The 14594-nt window shown below is 24.3% G+C and overlaps 1 protein-coding gene and 1 long non-coding RNA gene across 2 annotated transcripts in view; one reads left to right on the top strand and one right to left on the bottom strand.

The window, feature by feature from the left end:
- The window catches only part of LOC114120286 (uncharacterized), a 44156-nt gene extending 33333 nt beyond the window's left edge, over positions 1 to 10823 (bottom strand). The window contains exon 1 of the mRNA XM_027982149.2: positions 10664 to 10823. The gene's annotated coding sequence lies outside the window, so the exon portion shown is untranslated. The remainder of the gene's footprint in view (positions 1 to 10663) is intronic.
- Positions 10824 to 10925: 102 nt separating this feature from the next.
- Positions 10926 to 11639, top strand: LOC126549943 (uncharacterized). Its single transcript, XR_007603916.1, has 3 exons — positions 10926 to 11009; positions 11084 to 11153; positions 11381 to 11639. It is a non-coding gene; the product is annotated as an uncharacterized LOC126549943 (long non-coding RNA).
- Positions 11640 to 14594: the final 2955 nt, after the last annotated feature.

Here is a 14594-nt window from a genome sequence, read left to right as displayed (position 1 = left end):
AAATAACAAATAGACCATCGTTCACGGTAAAAATTGATCGTGTTGAGAACCGTTAAGTGCGCCAATGCGCCATGCCATAACGTTTCGATTGTACAAACTGTGAACAAAGATATTATTACCACACAAAACAACGCATCCCATTAACGAGCACACATTATGCGCGTCCAGTACCGTGTATAATTAATTAAGACGAAAATTAATGATCTGCAGTGAACATTTTAACTATACGATACGATAATAATAAAATAAACACATATGTGAGCAACAAATATATATATATACATGTTATAGATATTATACTTAAGTATAATATGATGTCAATGTTATTTGAATAAAGGACAATTCTGGGAATCAAACATCAACCGTATCGAAATAATGTTATTGATCCAATTAACTGCATCATGTAACTTTGAAAAAAAAAATGACACGGCGTTTGAGTTAGGCAATTGTTGTACTCTTAATTTGTCCAAAAAAAGGTAAGTACCTACATTGTTTTTGAACAGGAAAAAGTATACGCAGTATAATAAATAATAATAATAATAATAATGTAATATACCATTTCTTTACACGTAGATAATAATCAACAAATTGATTCACTTTTAATTTTTTAGTAAATTAATAATTAATTAACAAAAGGAATATGATCAAACAATATTAAATTTATGATTGTATATTGATAAAAATAAATCATAGGTAGTTAATAAATTATACAATCGTTAATTATATAGTAGGTAGATATTCAATTAATAATAATACATTATAAGAAAGATGTAGCTATGTAGTAAATTGTATTAAACGATGTTTATCATTTATTGATACTCATAATAAACTAATAACAATTTATTTAGCTGCCAAATACTTTAAAATATGAAAGTAATTGAATAGAAGGAATTAAATAACTAATGAATCATGAATACATCATATGATAAGTATAAAAGGTTTAAAGGGACTTTGGTGGACATATACTGTAATTACTTAGTGACATGTAAGACTTATATGATCAATTTATACTACCTAATAAATTGGGAACTTGCACACTTGAAGAATAAATTTAAATGTTATAAATTAATATAAACTGTAGATTTATAATGCTGTAATAATACTAATAATACGCCATCTTAATTCAAATTTATTTTTATTAAATATTCATAGGAAAACAGTTAAATTTCTATTTTAATTGGAAGATATACTGATATGACTAAAACAACAATTAAAAATACACTTAAATACTTAGATTAAAAAAAAATCTCCATTCTCTGATTTTTGTACTATAGAAACACTTAAAAACAAACTTTCTCAATTATATCATTTTTTTTTATGTAATAATATAGTTTAGATCTGAATCTAAAAGTATAATATATATATGCCCAAACATTGTATTAACTGAGAATATAAGTTAATATAACCATTACACGACGTATGTGTTTGTTTGATTTCGCTGAACTACAAAAATGAAAGGGCAAAAAGACAAAAGAATTTTTTTGTTTGGTATATTTCTGTTATACGTTGTCAAGAGCATTATATAATGGAATCATGACGACCTAAGCATAATTTATGTCTTATGAAGTTGAAAAAAATCAAGTATAGCATATTATTGTGAATAAAAATAATTGAAATTAAAGAGTAGTGCAAAACTAGTAAATATCTATAGATATTTATTATATACATATTTATAACTTTATTAATAATTTACGATCGATAAAAAAAATTTCTTAAATAATACAATAATAAAAATAATTAATAATTAAACTTTTAGTTTAAATTCTAATTATTTTACCATCTCATTTTTTTAATTAATATATGAACAAAATATCACAAGATTATAGAAACGAATATTTTCAGCGCATATAAATTTTATACTTATTTACTATTAGTTTTTTTTACATTTATTTATTAACGCCAAAAGACAAAAAAAAAATTATAAAATTGTTTTTTTATCATAATTTTATTCTATTATAAATTCTTAATGCTTAATATACAGAATAACTTGTATAGATTATTTGAGTATATGACGTATTAAAAATATTTTAATTAAATAAATATGATTTTCTACCGTTTGGATCACTTTGTTTGAAATTGTACACAATATTTTCTTCAGTAACAGCCATTTTAAAAAATATCACGAACTCAAGAACTAGTGTTACTGTAAATGTTTAATTTTAATTTACATACCTATTATACATGTTAAAGTTGAATAGAATTAATTAATAAAAACTGAAAGTATATTTGTTTATTATAAAAATTATGTATAGGTACAATGCATCAAGTATTATTATACATTTATTTGATTTGAAAATTTAAGTATCTGTTAATATTATACTACAAGTATATATCATTTATGAGATTATTAAATTAAAAAAAAAAAATCAATTATCAACAGACCAAAATACCAAATATAGACCAACAAAGGGAATAATGCACGTCTTGTATTTTCAATGGGAAAATTTTTTTCTCAGAGCAGATGCACTTGAAATGCTTTAGGTGGATAACTAATACGAAGATAAATGGAAATTATTAACACAAAAACGATTTCAGAGTATAATGATTCTGCTATGAATTCTTTGCACTATCTTTGTGTAATGGATAAGAAGAAAGAAAGAAAGAAGAAAAGGTGACGACAATATTTTAATTCAATGTTGAATACTCGCAAGGTTTGTGTAGTTGTTGGTTGATGAAGCATCTCAAGTGGGAAGAGAATACGTAAAGGTTGTATATACATAAGACCACACGGAGTCTTACTAGGACTACATCAATCTTTGTTACAGTGTAAACCTAATAAATAATAGTTTAGAATGTATATTGTATACCTACCTATCATAATTTTAATGGAAAATAAAAAATCAAAATAATTTTGACGATTTATTTTGTATTCAAAAATAAATAGTGTGACAATAAATTATAATTTGACAGTAATTAGAATGATTATTAATAATTATATAATATGCTATTTCGTATTGAATCAAAGGAAGAATAATGTTTCATAACCTAATATTTTCTCAACAGTAATTCAATCAAATTTAATAAATTCAATTAACTTTAATAATTATCTATTGGCATATAAAATTAATATTTTAATTACAGTAAAACGGTGACCCAGATTTAATTTTGTTTTAAAACGTAAGTGAAAAATACTACACTTATTTTGAAGACGAAACAATTTTTTTAATGACTAACTAATTTCTGAATCAAGTAACTAAAACAATTATCGAATGTAATATATTTAAACTATAACAACAATATAACATCTACAAAAACAGGAACTATTTTTTATATCCTGTACTTTTTTATACATCGCGACGGTATAATATATATCCGTTACAGCATAACGGAGTCTCGTCGCGCCATAGATAATATAATACACTATCTGAAATATATTATGTACGAGAACAGCTGCAAACAATATTTGAATCTCTAATTATTTTTGAAATTAATTCACGTAGATGGATATTTAAAAATACTTAAAGTGAAAAAATATTATTTAATTTACTAACTACGTACGAAAACCTATGTATATATTATACAATATACATAATATTATAAATATTATATGAATAAAATATAATGCATGTAAATTAAATTATTAATATTACCTACCTATATTTAATAATTAACAACAATAATTTATTTCTAGTTATTTTTTTTTTTTTTTGTATTATAGTTATTTAAAATATTCATACTGTTTAAAAATATTAAAAATATATTGCAAAAAATGATATAGATAATAATTAATATAAGTTAATAGTACATTATCTATTCATTCATGCTAGGATATTAGATGTTCATCAAAAGCACCACAAAAGTCAACGGGAAATCTCATTTATGTCACTGCTTTCACCAGTTTGGTTCCCTCTCCTACTACCATTGAAGCTGGGTTTTACATTATTTGAACACGTCCAATCCACCGGAACGACACAGTCAGTTTTGCGCATTGTTCTAGGATTTTAATGACCTGGACATTATAATACATCCAACGGTCGATAATTATACTGGTCGTTTTTAATCTCTCTCAGCACTTTGTTATTCCCTGTTCGTTGTCATATACTTGTAGGTACCTATGTACATGTTTTCATACAAACATAAATACCTATAAGTAGTATGGTTCAACTGTCCTCTCACGAATCGTGTCACGGACACTGAAGGTGGTGCTATGTTATAGAAATCTCGATGCTGACAAAGATCAGCACAAATTCGTTATAATAGCGCATATAAAACGCATTATATTTCATCATTCTATTACAGTTGTCGTTGCGTATACCTTTTGGATAACATACAACAATATAATAATGTGTAATAATGTGCCGACAATTAGTTTCGGTCGAATTCGTCTAGCAAACCATCAAGCTGTATATTTTTGGTACAGTTGTAAAATATAGTAACCATAAGCTATACACGCATTCTTATAGTTTACACACTAATGATGATCATACATCACGCAGTTAATGTTATCTAATGAATAATACCTAATAACTAACATAGGAAAATGATTAATTTATTTTACCTATTCATTTTGTACTTACTAATTAATATGGAATTTTTTTCTTAATGATAAGGATAAACATTAAATATATAATAAATAATATATTTATTATTTATTAAATTATTCAATAAACAAACAAATTTTAAAACAATTAAAATATACTGAAAAAAAAAAATTAAATGTATATTGTTTACATGAAGTAATGTTTATTTTCTATATAATGTGATTCACCAAACTCATTCGTATTATTTCCTTTAATAATTAATTTAATCAAATTCTGATTTTAGAAATGTTTTTAAGTATACTTTAAGGTAATCTTTTTAAATTCTTGAGATTTTTTTATACTACTTAAGATATGTATATACCTAAACGTAAATGTTAATTTATATATATTATATATAATTTATACACAATATACCACGTCGTAATTAAATTATTATTTTTATAACATAAAAATTAAATTATCAAAATTTTATAAACACTAGCTTGTAAAATCAAATAGAACGTAGGTAATTTACTACTATACAGAAAACACATTATAAACTCATTAGTTCTATACATGCATTATCTAAAAAAAATGACAAGTTATAATCTTTCTTTCAATTTTTTAGTTTTTTTTTTATTATAGAGAAGTCATTATGTGTGCGATTTTAATCAGAAAATAAACAGAAATTCTTCATTGAAAAGGGATTCCATCAAACATATATTTTACAAGGAAAACGTAAACTATAAATTGTATTATTATTTTGCTATATTACGACTTAGTTTAAAAAAAAAGTATGAATTTAGTATCCAAAAGTTTATTAAAAATTATAACTACATTTCAGTGTCAACATTTCTATTGATGGGATGCATAAATAATCACTAATTATTTAACGAATGAATAGTAAACTAATACACACTTAAACAGTTAAATATGGTTTAGTGGACTAAACCTTTCTATTAAAGTTTAGTGAATCATTAAATTGTTATATTTTTACAACTTATCATAAAATATATTTAGCTAATTAAAAATGTATACAATTTAATTGTATATTAAATATAAATATACCCTCCACCCCCCATATACAATTGTACTGTATACAATACATGGTAACTTATAAGTGGAACTTAAAGTTAAGTTAATGTAGATAACTACTTAGTTTTACATATTAAAGCCTTGATTCTTGATTTTTTTTTTTTGCAAACAACAAATTTTTGTTTACTTTACTTATTTTCTTGCCAAGCTTATATATAAAAAATATATACATACATCATTAGCAGATATTTATTAAAATTATTACTTTTAAAATTATTACATTTAAAATATTCAAACAAATTAATGGTTATTATTTTTATACATAAATAAGCTATACCTAATAGTATATAATATTAGATATTATATATTTTTAAGCTATTTATATATGACAGAACACTAAAATTATACTTTAAATAAATGTATAATAGTTTTTAAAAACAATTGAAAAATAAGATCACCGATGTAAAACTTGTAATATAAAAGTATGTAAGTAGGTATTAATTAATTTTATAAATAATAAAAAATCATATAAATAAAAAAAAAGTATAGATATTTTATGTTTTACCATAGCAAAATAAAAAAAATAATCTATGTAGTAAGTCGTAGGTACTTAATAGCAACCAATAAACTAAAAGAAACGGTTAGCAGCATCACATGTGCAAAACATCCCTATTAAAAAATAAATAACTCTGGGAAGGAGGTGGCGGCGCAGCTTTCATTTTGCTCTAACAACAAAATCAATAAAGCTTTAGGGCGCGGCAAGGTCACTGTTTACGTATATTCACCACCATCTCCACCGACTCCACCATTGTATGATTGATGAAGATATATTAATTCTACCATTTTATATTCAATCAAATTTCATGGTATAATTTAATTATTATAGTAATTAATAAATTATATCTTAATATATTTGATACATTTTATTAATATTTTCAATGTTTTTAGGTATTTTTTTTTCCAACAAATAATAGAACAATAGCTTATAAAATAAACATATATTAATTGTTAAAAGAATATTTAATAATTATTTTGATTTTGGTACCTATTTTTATTATAATTTACTTTAAAACAATATTACAACATACCAGATATACTTTAGATATTTTATCGAAGTATTTAATAATTCAATAAATTATTCTTATTGAAAATATAAGAATAATAAGTAAAAAATACATAATAATATATGAAGCAATTTTTGTAATTTGTAGTAAAATTAAATAATAGCAAAATATTTAAAAAAAAAAAAACCGTCAAAGTTGTAGCATATTTCGATTATATTGAGTAAGTAATTGTAATAATGGATGTGTTCAATTTAAATCCAATAATAATAATTGATAAATAATTGCATACGGAACACGATTCTTATAACAGATCACGATGGGTCAACCCCTATTTCTGAAATTATTTAAAGTTTATTTATACCACTATTAATACCTAGTTTTTAAGTAGTAATTACTAAAAGTAATATAATATATTAAAAAAATTTCCCAGATATGTTGATCATAAAATTAATAATAATTATTCAATTATTTATTTAAAGAGCGGTCACACCAGCATGATGTGTTATCTTCGTCTTACAAACGTACAATATGGCAAATTCGCGTTCAACAAACTCAATTGTGTGTAGCTAAGAAAGCATTGAGCTATAATAAAATTTAAAAAGAATAACATTATTAATAAATTGTCCTAATTTCACGTTGGATTTTATGATGTTTTAATTTTTAAGCGAGTTATTATAGAATGTAAGGTATTATATTTAGCAATTTAGCATATGTTACCGTATTAAGATATGAAGATGGAGACAACATTTGCGAGTTTCAGGGGTGTTAATTATAATTATATGAATTGATTCGCGATAATCGACCTTAAAATTTGTCTGATATTTAGAAAATTATACTGTGTGTAAAAAATAAAGGTGGACATAATATATACATATATCAACATAGTTATACCTAAATAAGATTAAGCACAACTATATTTTAGTTACTTTAATTAAAATTGTTAAATATTTTGAATTAATTATAAAATATAATTTCTTAAAAAGTATTTAAAATATTTTCGTTAGCAGTAATAAGCACTAATATTTTGAGAATTTATAATAACAAAATTAGGGCATACATTTTTTTCTCAATATCAAAAACACTTTATTATATGTAAAAGGTAATTAATTATCAACCTAAATTTTAAATGTATAAAAATTAGAACCTATATTGTTTTAACTGAACTTGCTGTTATTATACTTTGTCAAATTAAGTAAATAATTTACAATAGAAAAACCGAATTTTGTATCTTCAGTCTTCACAAGACACTTCTTATGTAGTGCAAACAATTTCGAGAATTTGAAAATATGGTCTTAAAATACATAAAAATATTTAATATACATTCAATTAAAATAAGATTTTGAATAACTGCATTATTGAAAAGAAAGCATACTTGGTGAATCACTTTTTTTATAGGGGAAGCTTAACTACTAGCTGCTTCCAGTGGCGTATTTGACTTAATTCTATGTAAGGGGTAAGATACTACATTTAATATTTAAGATATTATACTCTACGCATAAGTACACTGGTTTTTTTTTTATAAATCAGCTTATGCTTTTGACTCATAACTACTGATCCATTTTGTACTAAAATATTTTACACCTCTTGAGAAACGTAAGTAAAATTATACAACTCAAATAACAGTTAACAATATTTACTAAATTATGAAATCAATATTTCTCCATTAATTTGTTAAAATTTATAAATTATACGATCACATTTATACATTTTCGTAATTTTGTCTTTACATAAATTATACGTTATATTTATATGCAAACAAATTACTTGGCCCATGATTGGGAGGGTTTGATTGCCCATATAGCCCCACATTGTCCCACATCTTCGTGAAATACGCGACTGGGTACTTCAAGCATTCAACCAAAATGTATTAAGACCAACAACAATTTGTTAGAAACTTTACAAAATTATTTATAATTCTAAATATTTGGCAGCTAATGATTGAGAACCTCTAAGATCACAAGTTGAAAAAATATCCTATAACCAAACATGTTTAATCAAAAAATATAAAACACGCGTTTTTATGGTCCCTTTGTTTAGAATTAATTTACTTCTATATGAATATAAGTAATAGTAATAGTAGCCCATTAGGTAACCCTCTTTATATAACACCTGGGCATTTACACGTTTCCATGGAAATAAAAACTTGAAACCAAATTGTTTTTACATTATTATTGTGAACAAAATTAATAATACCAAATAATAACTTAATTGTTTAGATTTTTTTTTTTTTGTAAATAATATATATATATATACCAGTGGAGCCTTCCCAGTTCTATTTTCAGATAAATATCATCTACCTATGATGTAAAATTTCAAATCGATAACAATATGTAATACGTAATAACTAATAACTAATCATGTTGATTGTTTTTGGCAAGTTCAATGTCGTATTCTCACACATGAATATTTTTATTTATTTTATTGTTACATAGGTACGTAATATTTACAAAATAACCTGCTTGACTGCCACCAACCCACCAGCAAAAGTACTATAAAGCATTATACATATTAATATTATATATATATAAATATCAGTTTCGGATCTTAAACAAAAAACAAAAATAATATTGGTTGATGTATTATTGTACTTAAATTTATAACTTTAATTTAAATGTTATAATTATGTATTATAATATTAATAGGTGTATTAGAGAACAAATAAATTCATATTATTCAAATACTCATAGTTTTGAGAAATTTTTATTAATTAAATTATTATTCATCAAAGAAATCAATAAAAATCAAATAATTACCTAATGCATATAAAACTCAGACATACATAATGTATAAGTATATTTATTTTTAAAGGTCTCCAATAATTCCTTATAAAGTATCAGAATAGAAAGATATAGTCAAGTAAAATTACAAAAATAACACGTAAGAGATCAAGGCTTTATACTTTATACTCGTTTCTATTAAAAAATATCAGTCTACCAGTGGCACATCGCACACACGATAAGCGTATATAAGAATGTTGGTCGAAACCTCCAAAAAATAGTGGATGGTAGCTGCTGACTGAGTGTCTAATACATTTACTAATCAATTATTTGGTGATAAACTAATAACTATTTTGAATGTTATTAACAAAATTAATTAACTCTTAAAAACTTAAATTTTTACTTACAGAAAATGAATATGTATTAATGTTATCTACCCTGTAAAGCTTAATGATTTTATTCGCTAATTGAGAACCATTAAATAAAACCAATATCGCTACTAAATCACACATTCAAGTTCATTTACAGTTTCTACACTTCATCGTTGGTGGTGTTTACCTACTTCATCTTTTCACTTAAATCGTTTGTTATTTAATTAGCCTGATCTCTCTTTTTTAACATACCTAATTAATTAAAATGTCTTGTTCTTCAATTTGCACAAATTTTCCCTACATCGATGCTCTTTGCTCTAATAATGTAATACTGTAGTATCCTAATAAATCTATTTTGCGTTTTATTCCTCAGATAAGTTATGAAATGTAATGTAACTTTAAACTTTATTATTACCCAGATAATTTATTTATCATTTAAAATCTACACTCGTCGGTATAAATAATGATGGATGAATCGAGACAATTTTTGTAAAAAAAAAGATTATGTTATCAAAATAGAATTACATTCCTTGGACATTAAATAGTAAAAAAGTAATCTGTACACTAAAAAATTTTTATAAATTTAGTACCTAACTAATAACTAATAAGTAGGTACCTATTAGTAATCACTACCTAGTATTTTTATGTTTTTAAAAAAAGTCTTAAGTAGGTAATAACTATATTATAATTATTGGTAGGTACCTCCAAAACACACAACATTACATTTATATAATATAAATATAGTCTTATTATTTATAAGTATATTATTTAACGTCTCTTCATAAATATATATTATATATAAATATTTTATAATATATACATCAATTTCAGCATCTTATGAAAAAGTTACATTGACGTGTATAATTGTAGATTACCTACTATAACTTACTAGTTTACTACATTACTGGGTTTCAAATATATATAAAATATTTACACTAATGTACCTAATCGATATTCATATTATACTATAAAATACCTAAATATTATAAAAAATGAGTAAATATTGTTGAACTTACGTCTGGTATGCAGCTTTTTAATACTTGAAATCTAATCGGAAAATTAAGCACTCGGCAAAAATTATATTAATATCGCACTCGTCACAACTAACCGTTTGGACACCAAAAACAGTCAACGCGCGAAAAACGTTGGAAAACAACTGACTGAGTGCCGGGAGTGAGCCGTGCCACTGCCCAAGCAGCCAAAACGATGACGTCGGGAGAGACCGTCGTCGAAAGGCTCACGGGGCACGGATGCGCGCCACATACAACCGGTCGGTCACCTCAGTACTGCCAACCGGCAAGATAATGCTGGAATAAATAAAATTGCGCGATTTAATTCGCTGACAGACTTAAATATTACCTAGTTAAGTACCGAAAACCTAATTGATGTGTATTATAAGGTACCTTGTACTTATTAAAATTATTAATTTATTATAGATTAGCTTGGCAATTGACACTTGATATACGCCGTAATAACTAATATTTATCAAACAAATTGATATGCTTAGTAAGTATGTCTATAACTAAATAGTAGAAGCGTATAGACGTATAGTAGAAACAAAATAATTAAAAAATATTTTTGAATGTTTAATAATTCAATGATATTTTTCAAAAAACTAGGTGGGTCACTCATATTTATTTATATTTATATTTAAAAGTTGTATACCCCTGCAGATTATAATTTTGAATTACAACAAAATAACTAAAATCGTTATTCTTTATTTAAATAAATAGCAAAATATTAACTTCAAATTTTGGAACATCATCTAAAATTGTCTAAAATCAATCCAAATTCCAAGAGATTTAATCTCTACATTAAAATAAGAGGAAGACTTAGAAAAAGCTCTTTGCTGTGGATCTGTTGTCGAAAACATAAACGAAAAAATTGATGGAAATGATCAGGATAGTACAAAACAACTTTTTTTTGAAAAAGATGAAAACGATCAAATGATAAAATCGAGAATAGAATCAATTTCTTTAAATCGATCAAAAATACTGCTAAAAATCTTAAAGTTCAAGTTAAGAAATTTAAAAAATTTAAATGTAGATCACTTTTACAGTAAAATAAGAAAAAAATGTAAAAATATAAATTCATTATGTGAATTGAGTTAGATGTAATCTTTGGTCAATATACTAGGAGAAATACTTTCTGATAAATGGTAATTAATCTTAAAATTATAAAATACCTTTTGTATTAGTATTTATTTTTTTTTTTACAGTAAAAAATAATTTATATGAAATTAGAATAAAAGAGGGTAGACTTCATCAACTCTACAGCCGGAAACAATTCACAATATGTAAAAAAGGTGTTTATCCATAAGTGCCCATTGGGGGGGGGGATTAACCCAAGTAACATTCATATCATGGACAATCTTTCTTCAATTTTGTTAATTCTATTAATATTACATTTGAATCATATATAGGTAATTATTTCGTGAACATTCCGCATTCGTAGAAGATTTATAACAATATATTCATGGTAAAATATTGATCTTAAAAGAATATTCGTAGGAAAATATTTGTTACTTATTCTAACATAGCTGATGAAATGAATATTCTATTTAAAATAATAGATTCATATTTTTTTTATCATTACCTATACATTTTTGAATATCCATAAAACGCATCCGATTCAGAATACTCATATTATATAGTTACTATCATACGTAATAAATATTTATCTAATAATATTTTATTTTTTCATTAATTACTACGTGTTTTTATTTAGCATGCTATTTATAATAAAGAACTATACGGCTTATGAAAAATACGTGTTTTACTGTTATGGTATATTGATATACGAGTATTATTGTTATCATTGAATAATAATATAATTTTTTATATAAAATTAAGTATTAACATCCGTGGATTTCCTTTGACCAATTCATAGATCTGTGGTCTAATTGAAATGCACACTTCGCAGTCATTTCATCGTTGAGCATTATGCTCATGATGACCACATTATTTTAATATTTTGACATTTTATTTGAATTATTTCACAAGTGCAAGCGTGACATCGTTCTCGTTTATTGATAACGCTGGTAAGTAATTATTTGATTAATTACTATAATATGTACCTATAATGTTATTCATTTCCTATAATATACTTATGTTACCTAAATGATATATAAACAACTATTGTGTTTTAAATTTTCAGAGAAAATGCAGTTTAAATTTGTTTTCCCGGAAATGTGTGTTTTAAAGCACTGAATACAAAAGTTAATTCGAATATTCTCGTATTTTTTTTCTTAAAAAGTTATTCCAAAAAATCTTATAAAAAAGTATAAATACATAAAAAATACGTGATATCCACGATCACAAAAAAATCATCAAAAAAAATACTCTTTGATTATTTTTTTTTAATTACCTATATATTTTTTATGATGGATGGAAATATGCAAAAAAAAAAATTATCGTACTTACTGAGTAAAAAGTGTAGTTAAAAAAAATGGCATATTTACATTTATATGAAAAAATAGCATTAAATCTTGACTATATCTTACATTTGAGAATTTTTTTATTTTGACCCTCATCCCTAAAATTTTACCAATGGGCGCCCATGTGTTTATCCAGGCTAATGAGGTACCATCAGTATAAATTTCTTTAAGAAAATTAACAAGAAAATGTTCTAATTTGATTGGCTAATGTTATTATAGGTGTACTTGCAATACAATAAACACAAATATACAAAAATACATTAACATTATGTAAGACCAACCTGTGTAAATAAAAAAATCTGGTCGATTTTGTAACTCATATAGTGCCATTATACGTAATAATGTATCATGTATATGAGATAATAAATAAAATAATAAAATATTATCCCTGTGGCCTGTGTGCCTATAACATTACTTTTAAAATAACTATAATTTAATAATAATAAATAATATTCAATTTATTCATGACGAATTGTCAAATTGTCGAATAACTTTTAGATAAAAATATTAATTCTTCAGCAATAGGTTTATTTAATTTTTAAATATATTCAATACCTACAGAGCCCGGACAATGTTAGTTTAGGTATATTCCTCCACTTTCCTCGTACCTAACATAAACATATAAACATATTTTAAATTTTAAATAAAAACATGTATATAAGGAGTAAGGACCTATATGATTTAATAATGATTTTTGCATTTTATAAAAATGTTTACTGTATACCTATTTCGTCAATCAAATGGGCATTTTTTAATTTTTACTTATACCTAACTTCAAAATATTAATTTATGTTTTATTATTTTATATAGGTACTAAGTAAATTGAAAGATAAATAGAAGTTCGGTTTCTACGTATAAAAATATTCTGTCAGACAATCGAGTCAGTTTAACTACTGAAAATCTAGAGAAATGCGTGGTAGACGGTAGTTAATTTTTTTATTCATTTTAATGACTAGATAATTTAATTTTTGGTTGTTTTTTAAAAAAAAAAAATATGCTTCTTTTTTGCTTTTTTAAAACAATCTTGTGCTTTTTAGTTGCTTATTAGTTATTATGCTCTAAAATTCGAACCCTAGTAATGAATAATATTAATACATCGTTGTGTTTTTTATTGATATAGGCAATCAAAACACCCATGTCTTGCTACAATTTTTTTATCTTAAATATTAGAAAATTACAATGCAATTATACAAGTTAAGTAAGCTATTTTTCAAAGATATTGATGTTGTATGATTCATAAATATTGACCAGCAGATTTAATATTGTATTTTGACTTGCTATTCATTTGATGGGCATATTGTGATACATATGATATGACGCCTTTAAATTCGGTACCTTAATGTCTTAATGTTATTATCGGTCTTAATGTAATTAGAGATACTTTATTAAAATTTTAGGATACATATGCGCGTGACGAATAACGTTGAGCACAGCTCCTCGTTGCATTTATTTAATTTTATTTAAAACAATATTGTAAGATAAGATTAATTAATTATTCTTTTTATAAAAAG

Source organism: Aphis gossypii, chromosome 2 (genome assembly GCF_020184175.1).
Source record: "Aphis gossypii isolate Hap1 chromosome 2, ASM2018417v2, whole genome shotgun sequence".
NCBI lineage: Eukaryota > Metazoa > Arthropoda > Insecta > Hemiptera > Aphididae > Aphis > Aphis gossypii.
This window is presented reverse-complemented; position numbering and strand designations above follow the sequence as displayed.